The following is a 10,319-nucleotide window of genomic DNA, read 5'->3' as shown; positions in this document are numbered from 1 at the left end:
TTCTCTCCCCAACAACTTAAAAGAGCTCAATTAATTTTTGCATTCTGAATCAGATCAGGGATGGGATCTCCAACAGTTTCACAAGCAGAATCATTTAATACACACAAAAATTGTTGACCAGAAAATAGTGATTTAGGATAGAACATAAAATAAGAGATGGGTTGTTGGCTGGTTTGAACAGAGATTTATGTGTCAAGAAGTCAGAACACACTGGGAGGATTTGAGGAAAAAAGACTGATGAGAAAGCTGAAAAAGTTAAATTAACATATAACATTTAAGTATTTGTCTTATCACTGCCATTACAGTTTACAGCTAATGGTAGCCTTGCTACAAATTGTGATTACTTTGCCATATAAAACACAGTCCAGGCCACTGATGAATGACAAGCTGTTCAATTTTTCCATCTATTACTTTCTAAAGCACTTTAAAGGCTATTGCAGTTCTCTCAAATATTTATAAAGAGATGCTTTTGGAAAGCAGACAGCTATTTTGCCATATGTCTGAATTGCTGTTCTTCAGTATGTTCCTGAAGAGTAATGACAACTCTTAACATTTCAAGGGCAATTTAAAGGGATCCTCTTCATTTACATTTAGTCCACAATTTGTGAAAAAATGACTGAAGGGTCATATTTAATATTTGAAAACATTATTTTTTTTTTTTAAATCCAGCACATTCTCTTCTACTTTTACATACTGTAAGGCAAATGTGTGGAAAGTAAGAGCAGCTGGCTAACAAAACACAAACAATGCAAACCAAACATACACATTTGGGAATCCCCTTAGTATTCTGTTGTGACAGTGTGGCATCACTAAGCTCCAGGCTTGCCATTTCTTTCCTGTGAAAGAAACTGACCCATGGTAATTCAAACTTCTACATTGACATATAGCGTGTGTAATGAACAGCAAAAATCAATCCCTTAGTTTCATTTATTATTTAAATTTAAAAATTCTCCCCTGCCCTCTCAGTATTTAACAAATATGTAAAAGTGAGTTAGAAACAGCAGACAGATTAGTAAGCAGTCACAGCAATGATTGAGAACAGAGACCAGAAGGCATTTTTAAGAGTGCCTGGAACAACGTCATGCAACAGATGGTACTTGGTAGGAGCACTTGCATTTCAATTTCACTTTGGCATGCTGCACTTGTTTGCATGCAAATCCTTCACATACAGCTCAAAATTTATTGAAATATAATTTTTCATTAGTAATATTTAGGAGATTAATGTCCAGGATTAAAAAAAATATATATTGTTATCCTTTTTTTTTTTTTGCCTCATTTTCACTTTCCCCCCACCCACATGAAATAAGAAATGTCAAGTCCAGCAGTTTAAGTTAACCACATATCTTTAATTGTGTTCTTTCTGATAAATAATTGTATTTTCTTACAGATAAAAGGAAAAGTAGAAGTGTCTAATTTGTCAATCAGCAGACTCGAAATCTTCAGTGTCAGATCAAAAATCTCTTTTTTCTAGCCCTGAGAAAGATTTGCAGCATGCACACAAGATAAATAAACAATCAGCTGAGGACAGTTTTAGTAGAAACTTTTACATGATCCCACTCCACCAGGCTCAGAACTGTAGCTTAGGGAGGTTGAATGAGAGGCTGAAAAGAAAAATGTGAAAAGTCAGTTGGAAAAGCAAAACTGGAGAGAGCAGGCAAAAGTGAGAATAAGAGACAAGAAAAATGATGAGAAGCACTATCGGCTGCAGAGAAGTAGAAGTACTCTACCCTTAGAAGAAGCCAAACTTAAGTCCTTTCTTCCATGCACAGTTACTGGACTTTGTCATACTACAGTTTAGTGATTCAGATGAATAAATCCAGTCTTAACAATAAAAATGCTCTAAATTCACATATAAAAATAAATAAACACAAAATAAACACAAAATAAAACAAACACAGAAGGATCTGAATGTTGTCCCATACTTAAATATATCTTGTTCTCATGTTTACACTCCAGGATGCCACAGTAATTCAGTGTGGTGTCAGGACCAATTGTGAAACACCATGGTCTATTTTCAGTTCCATCAGGTTTCATGTAGTACTTTTTTTCAAACCCCACATGAATGAAAATTTAATCTCTAAAGTTGTAATAGAAAGGAAAATATCATTATAGAATTAGTGAAGCTTTTTTTGGTTTTATTTTTTCCAAATATTTGTGGCTCAGTTCATGTAATTTGAAAGCTAAGAAAATGGATACTTCCCTTGTGGATCCACTGTGTTTGCCTGCATATTTTTCCATAAGATAAGCTGTCATAAAGAGCTTGTCTATCACTCCATTGCCTGCCCTGAAAGAACTACCAGACACGCATCCACGGGGAATTCAACAGTGTCCCCTGTATTTTTTACATTAGAAATTTATTTATTTATTTATATTATTATTATTTAATTTTATATTACTGTATGCAACAGTACTCTGTATTTTCATGCAGCATCAGCTATTTGACTTTTATTGCCATATATATTGTTCTAACCTACAAGGTTTAAAAGAGGTTCACATAAAGAACTGTTGATTTTTTTTTTGACAATAGAGAGAGCAAACTGATTTAACAACATAATTTTCCAGTAACACACATCATACCTGTTTGAATCCACCTGAAGAGCAAGCAGGCCTTTGTTGTGGCGCGGCATGCGCTCCTCGCCGCGGCACTCCGAGCCGTGCTGGGCTGGGCGGTGAGGGAAGAGAACGGGTGGCCGCTTCCCCCTGCAAGCTCTGCAGTTCAGTTCATGGCGCGCGGGGACAGACAAAGGCGACACGGGACTTGGGGGTGAACGGGATGGTTTTATTCACTGAGCCCCAAGACCCCGGCGGGCAGGGGGGCAAAGGTTTTATACAGAACTCAGGAGGACGGGTGTAGGAACAGTAACCACTAAGGGAATAGCAGGGGAGGAGTTTAGGGCAGAACTAACATCTGGAAGCTGAGGAGGGGGCTAGAATGAATGACAGGGAAGGTTCTAGGGAAAGGGGCAGGGAAAGGGAGGATTGACCACTTGGAGATGGGGGGAAACAGATATTAAACAAATATCAAATGAAAGAAAAACACACCACCGCATCTCCCTCTTTTCCTTTACAAAAAGAAGGAGAATTCTGTGGTTTAAGCAAATTAATAAAACATGCAAATAATATAAAATCATATGATAACATTGTAAATTACTTAAAGGACATGAAAGACACATTATTGCATTTATAGGGCAGGAAGAGTAGTAACCGCCTAAATTAGACACAAGACTGCACAAAACTTGCTGTTTTGCTGCTCTGAGTAACAATCTAGAATAATGTAAATAATTGAAATAATTGAAATAGAATTGAAATCAGATAAAGTCAGGCGATTGAAATAAAATGAAATAGTTAACAGAAATTAAATTAAAAAATTGAATTAGAATGATTAAAATCACAATTATTTAATTTAAATAAAATAATTAAATGGAATCAATAAAAGATCAACTAAATATAACTAATAAATTTTTAAACTTCGCAGCAATGCAGCAAGCCTGAAGCGATATAGTAGCTGAGTGATTCCTGTAGCAATAATGGTTAAACACAGCCTTTAAGTCAAAAAATATCAGAAAAGACTGAATTAATTATAATTACAACAAAACAACTTAATATAAAATTAAATTGTAACATTACATATTATTAAAAAAACATAAATTGAAAGACATTAAAAAATGATAAACTAATTGTGATTACAACATATGAAACATATAAAAACTTCATCTGGAATATATAAAATTGTCCTAAATGAAAGTCCAAATTAAGGGTACAAAGCACAGCAGGATTTGTGACTTCATCTGATTTAGAATTTGCTTCGTCGCGGCGCTTGCGATGTTCAGCTTCTTAAATTCTTAAAGCAGAGTCAGCGGATAACGGCGCTTGTCTTAAAGCAGAGTCAGCGGACAGCGATGTGGTTTGTTCAATTTGAATGTCCGTTTGAGAGGTGGGCATAATATCTTAAGTATTAATTAACTGGGATGATCTTTTTTTCTATAAAATATAACTCAACAAACAGATTATTCAAAAATAATCAAAAGCAAAAAGAGGAATTTGTAGTTAAATAAAAAGGAATATTGGGTAGGGTACATTAAGGAATAGGATAGGGGAATCAGACAATCACTTAATTAGTGATTGCCATGATTAACAGGGGGTATTGGTAAGGGGTGGACCGGGGCGCCGCCATTCCAGGGGGAAGACAAAATGGCGGATCCTCAGTCCCGGGTTTCGGCTCCATTTCCTCGGGAGAAGATCCCTCCCGACCCTCCCCCCAGAGGACGAGCCCGAAGAAGGATGGGGAATATCCAACCCCGCCTCCCCCAACAGGGACTAGCCTCGTGCAGGGACGGTGCAGGGCCATTGGGGGAGAAATGGGACTGGCGGGAAGCCAGGGGCGGAAAAGAAGGGTCAAGGCGGGAAAGCGGGTCCCGAGTGGCGTGGCCAGCGCCATCTTGGGAGGGGGTGCCAGATACACTGCACTTGGCCTGAGCAGTGTCCGGCAGGGCACTTGGGGCGGCTCGGCCACAGCAATCCCCAAGGGAGGATAGGAAAGGGTTTTAGGAAAGTCCGAGGGGATGGGGGCATAGGGAGCTTCACAGAAGCAAAAAGGGGAAATTTATAGGGGGGGGGGGCCGCCCGACGCAGCTGGATGTCGGCGCAATGCGTGGGTGTAAAGGGCCCCGTTTTAACAACGCTCCTATAGCTAACGTGTCGCCCTCTTAGCTGTTCCCTACTGGTGTCTTTTCTACCCCCTCCATCCAGCCCAGAATGGGGAGGGGAGGATAGAGAAGACAACTTTTTCGAGGAGAAGAAAAAGCGATCTAATCTAGGTCCCCACAGAAGACTAGGCGAAGGATAGCACTCAGTGCTAGCTTCCCCCAGAAAAAGAAAACCCACCCGCTTGCCAGGGACATGCAGGGATACAGCCCCAGTCTGGGCGCAGACGGGGGTTAAAACACGAGAAAAAAAAAAGTGGCAGACCTAGCCGTCCGTCGGGGCGACCCCCACCCCGTGTAGCCTACCTTACCTTGCAGGCTCGGACGGAGATGGCTTGAATATTCTCTTCGACTCGATGGAAAAGTCGCGCTAAAAACTGGGGATGTTCCTTCTCTTTCGGTTTGGCCCTTCCGGAAGCCTGGGTGTTCCCGTTAAACCAAGACTCGTCCCCGAAGCCTTGGTTTCGGCCACTATCAGCCTCCGGTGGTCTCACTGCAGCTGCTGACCGAGGAACGAACCTCTTCTCGGTCAGCCTTTCTTCAGGCTCTCCCGAGCCGCTGCCAAAACCGCTCTCTCTGTCCTCGGGTAAGTCTGCCCGCCAAAAAGCTCTGCAGCCCGGCTGCCCGTGCAGTGCGGCTGCTCCCGGGCGGGAAGATGGTGAGAACAAAGAGGGTCCCGGAGCGTCAGTTTTTCGCTCGGCGCTCAGCTCCTCTTAGCATCAGGCAGAGCTTTTACGGCCGTAGATGTTCCTCTTCCCTCCTTCTTCTTCTGTGAGGCGGCGCCCCCACGAATTTGCCCGTTTTTTTTACAAGACGAAGGAGGGAACCATCCTCTCGCTACCATATGTTGTAGCGCGGCATGCGCTCCTCTCGCCGCGGCACTCCGAGCCGTGCCAGGCTGGGCGGTGAGGGAAGAGAACGGGCGGCCGCTTTCCCCCTGCAAGCTCTGCAGTTCAGTTCGTGGCGCGCGGGGACAGACAAAGGCGACACGGGACTTGGGGGTGAACGGGATGGTTTTATTCACTGAGCCCCAAGACCCCGGCGGGCAGGGGGGCAAAGGTTTTATACAGAACTCAGGAGGACGAGTGTAGGAACAGCAACCAATGAGGGAATAGCAGGGGAGGAGTTTAGGGCAGAACTAACATCTGGAAGCTGAGGAGGGGGCTAGAATGAATGACAGGGAAGGTTCTAGGGAAAGGGGCAGGAAAAGGGAGGATTGACCACTTGGAGATGGGAGGGGGGGAAACAGATATTAAACAAATATCAAATGAAAGAAAAACACACCACCGCAGGCCTTCTTTCATGCTTCTCATATAGTAACATCAACATACTGGCAGAAAAAGGTGCAACAATGTAATGATGCTATTTCAGTTTCATTTGTCACATACTATCTGTTACCTAACCAAAAAAATCCTGTCTCCATTTAAGAATGCCTTAAGTGTCTGTTTTGCCTGAACAAGAACCACAAAACTGGAAGCATATGATACCATTTTAATCAAAATGGGGTGAATTACACAGTGTCTTCAAAGCATATTTGTCTTTCTTACGTTTGTGTAAGAGACAAGAATCAGAGTGAGAGATATGTGGAGGAAATTATTCACTATAAATTACCTCAGCAAAAAGCAACTGTCTTTGATAATCTATGGTATAGTATTGCTTAAACTATGCTAATAATGGATATTTCAGAAATGATCACTCATAACATTTAGACAAATATGACAAGATCAAACAGTGATGTGTGGATTGTACTACCCACCCAGTTCTGGCACAGCACCCTCTTCAGAGTTCTGTCTTTTATTCCTCTATTCCTCTATAATATCCTGCCCCCTCCTTTCTTTTTTTTTTTTTTTTTTTTTTTCCACTCTAGGAGATAAACTGAAACAAAACACACCACTGATGAATAACTTTATGTATGCTTTATCTGACATTCTGCACTTGTTCTAACATATTCAGCAAATTTCAAATCCTGGTCCTCCAGAAACATGCATCTTATTCCACCACCATCAATAAAGTAAAATTAATGATATTGAGTACTTATGAAAGGAAACTCATTGAAGTTGTATTGTTTTCAACAGGAAGATCCTGTTGAAACCAAGAGAAGGATACACATAAAAATCAATAGGCTGTTTTGTTCAAGCTGTTCTCCTGCTACTTTTGACAGCATGTGACTTTATCTCCAGCTTCCCATGTAGCATTTGCATTAAAATGTTATTTCTTTCATTTGCATTAATGTGACAAACAGAATAAAGCACATTCTCCTGGGAGTGGTACAGGGTAATGTTGCTGGAATAGGCAGTGGGGAATACAGAAACAGGCAGGGCAAAGACAGAGGCTTTAGCAGTTCATTTGAAGAGGAATATTAGCTTAGTGGATAGCAGAGTTCTTCCCAAAAAATGCCTTGACACCTTGTACTATGACATTTTAGATCTCACTTCCAGTTACCTGGCATGCCTTGTTCACAGCAGAGCCATGAAGACAAATATATACAAAATTATAAATTAATCAAATGTGATATGAAGGAGGGCCTTGGAAGTGTGTAGACAGTGAGGCAGAACACTTCTCTGACAACCCCTTACAGGATTATAAAGCAATGAATTTGTGAACCATCTGTGACTCTTTGAATCTCTAATCTCAAATTCTGTGTGTGCTTCAAAATAGTTCCAGTTCAGCTACTCATTCATTTTTTTCTCCTAAAGGAATGTGCATTCTGGCTGGCTCAAGCTGAACAGAAGACTATTTGGGTGGGATGCATACTCAAGTGGAAGTGAGAATTAACTGAATCTCTAAGCAGCAGCAAGAAAAGGAAAATGTGGCTTAAACACCTGTCTGACAGGAACTTTACAATGTAAAGAACTGATTTCAAAATATCAGCAATACTTATCATCATGGTTTGAAGCCCATTCTATTATAAGCATAGGAAAATTGATTATGACAACAACAAAAATAAATGGATCTATTTGTTTTGCAGACACTTCTCTTAGAAAAGAAACTGGATAATCAAAGATATTTAAGTGGCACAATGTAGGAGGATGGATTGTAGGAGAATAGAGACAGTGCTGAAGGCAATCTTACCCCTGAGGAATTGCAGCTGTACAAATTACCAAAGAGTAGGAACAGGCTTGCCTTTAATAGGGCACAGCTGTGTCCAATAAGGATGGTCCAGGAAGGATGGGTGTTATAAAAGAGTGGGGTAGCTCGTGGAGGGGAGAGCTGCAGTTTGTTGGCTGTGCTGCTGTGGGGAGTAAGGGTCAGGTATTTGTGTTAGGGACAGTAGGGGTTAGTGTGTGCTGCTAGGGACAGAAAGGGTCAGGTGTTCACGTTAGGGACAGTAAAGGTTTGTGTGTGCTCCTAGGAACAGAAAGGGTCAGGTGTTTGTGTTAGGGACAGTTGGGGTTAGTGTGTGCTGCTAGGGACAGAAAGGGCTGGGTGTTCCTGTTAGGGACAGTAGGGGTTTGTATGTGCTGCTAGGGACAGAAAGGCTCAGGTGTTTGTGTTAGGGAAGGAAGAAGTCAGGCAGCTTTGTGGAAGAAAGGAAAGGATTCAGTGGTGTGAGGAGCTGCCTGTGGGAACTCGTAGAGAGAAGGTATGAAAGTCTTACAGCAGGATAATAAACTAACAGTGACAGTTCCCATCCACTGCTGAGTGGTGCCAAGCCCTGACACCAACAATTGGTCGCCTGTACAGGGATGGGTTCTGACAGCACAATACTGAAATAACTGGAAGTGATAAGGATAATCAGATTTAATAACAGCTTTTTTTATAACCCAATGTATACAGAGCACATCTTGCTATATTTTATAATTTTCTCTTTGTTTTTTTGTCACATGGTATGTCTGAGTTACTACAGAATTGTGCAAAATGTGTTTACCTTCTTGTTGCTCTATCTTAAAAATGTAGTTGCCACAGCAAAATAGGCTTTTTAATGTTAAAATGAAAACATACGTTTTTGATGCTACACGAAAGCTGATTGTGTACTGTGTTCAAGGAACTATTTACCCCAAATGTCCAAAACTTTTGCTGAAAAACTAGAAAGCCATATAAATACTCTGAAAAGTTTATCAGATTATTTAGAATTTTGTAAAGGCAATTACATTTCCCAGAAACAACAAATGCTGCAAGATCTTGGTAACTGTAAATTATTTTTAAGTCTCCTGAAGTCTATTATGGTCCTATTTTTATATGCAATAAGAAATCTTCATCAATATGTAGCCAAAGAAAAGAGTGAATGGTTTGTGCCTTTACTCATAGTGCCTTTAAAAAGTTTGGATTTCAGAAAAGGAGAATTAAAATTAGGGTTGCTAAATTGTGAAACATTTCTTAGCAACAGATGAGCAGATACTGGAGAAGTTCCACATTTCTGTGGTGGTTAATAGATGTCATTTTAACTGAGATTAAATAGAACTTTGTTTTGGACTTTTAAAAGTCTCATTCCAAGAATATCAGGGACACACTGGCATCTAGACTGTATCTCTCTACCCCAAAAGCAAGTATAAAGGAACAGCCAGGGAAGTGACCCTGGATAAAAGGGTATCCAAATAGGGCAGTTTCTCTAGCACTACCCCAGCCAGCCACTTTCATACCTGTGTGATTGCATCCTAATTTCTCAAGCCTGATACCACTTTAGTGGTACTTGGGCTCTATATCTTAATCCCATTCTGAAATAATAGGGAATTTTGCAGTGGCTTGTTAGGAGCATGGCACTCATTTTCATGCCTGTGCAAGCACCTCCAAAAGTTATTTCTCAAAGAAAAAAGCTATATCTGCAGATTATGTTGATAGGTCTTTAATGTGGAACACAATTACTAATATTTATGCATTAAATCTAAATATGACTATTTTCAGAAAATAGATTGATAATTTAATAAAGACTCTTGATTTTTGTAATTCTTAGCTGCAATAGGTCTGATACTCTGGCAGTGACTGGAGTTGGTCAGCAAATCTGAAAATCACAATGTGACTTCACAAACGTGGCACTGAAAATACCTGGGTTTGACTTTACTAATTCAAATGTAAGGGCAAATAAATATTTCCTCAGCATAGAAATGCAAGAGAAAGGCAGCTTTCCTCATCCCTATTTCAGTCCAGCTAGCTGGGCTTGAAGATGTGTGTTTGAGTGCATAAACTTTTATTGATTCCCACCAGTGTTACACATCAGCAAACAAATGTGATAAATGAAGTTAATAATTTCCTCTGTTCCAATCTCCAAACATGCCCTGGAATGCAGATGTTACAAAATAATATTTAAATGTTTGTACTAGGTGTTGGGAAAGGTAAAAGTTGCTTTTGTCTTAATAAATATGCTTATTTATCTTAACTAAAATGTAAATAATATTGCTGAAAATCATAGACAATGTCTCTGAGCGGAATCCTGGTCTCTGCATGTTCAAGCCTAATTGTCTGTGCTATAAGTGTTACCTACATGATAAAGAAAACAGGACTGAAAAGGACCTTCAGTCTATTACCCTGCAATTGGAGAGCTGTATTGTGCCATCACACATACAAAAATTATCAAAGTTCATTGTAAAATGGTGTATATTGAAATCTTATCTCCTATATACTATTTCAAGCAGGAAGGCTCCTTTTAACTCTTACATACCTGGTAAAAACCATAAAAGC

At 40.2% G+C, this 10,319-nt stretch overlaps 1 long non-coding RNA gene across 1 annotated transcript; it reads right to left on the bottom strand.

Moving 5' to 3' along the window:
• Positions 1-913: 913 nt before the first annotated feature.
• LOC146767953 (uncharacterized) lies at positions 914-2,660 on the bottom strand. Its single transcript, XR_014954381.1, has 2 exons — positions 2,578-2,660; positions 914-1,601 (listed from the first exon to the last, which is right to left on the bottom strand). It is a non-coding gene; the product is annotated as an uncharacterized LOC146767953 (long non-coding RNA).
• Positions 2,661-10,319: the final 7,659 nt, after the last annotated feature.

The sequence above is a fragment of the Lonchura striata genome, chromosome 3 (genome assembly GCF_050655825.1).
Source record: "Lonchura striata isolate lonStrDom1 chromosome 3, ASM5065582v1, whole genome shotgun sequence".
NCBI lineage: Eukaryota > Metazoa > Chordata > Aves > Passeriformes > Estrildidae > Lonchura > Lonchura striata.
Note: the sequence above shows the minus strand (reverse complement) of the source record. Positions and strands in the feature narration are given on the sequence as shown.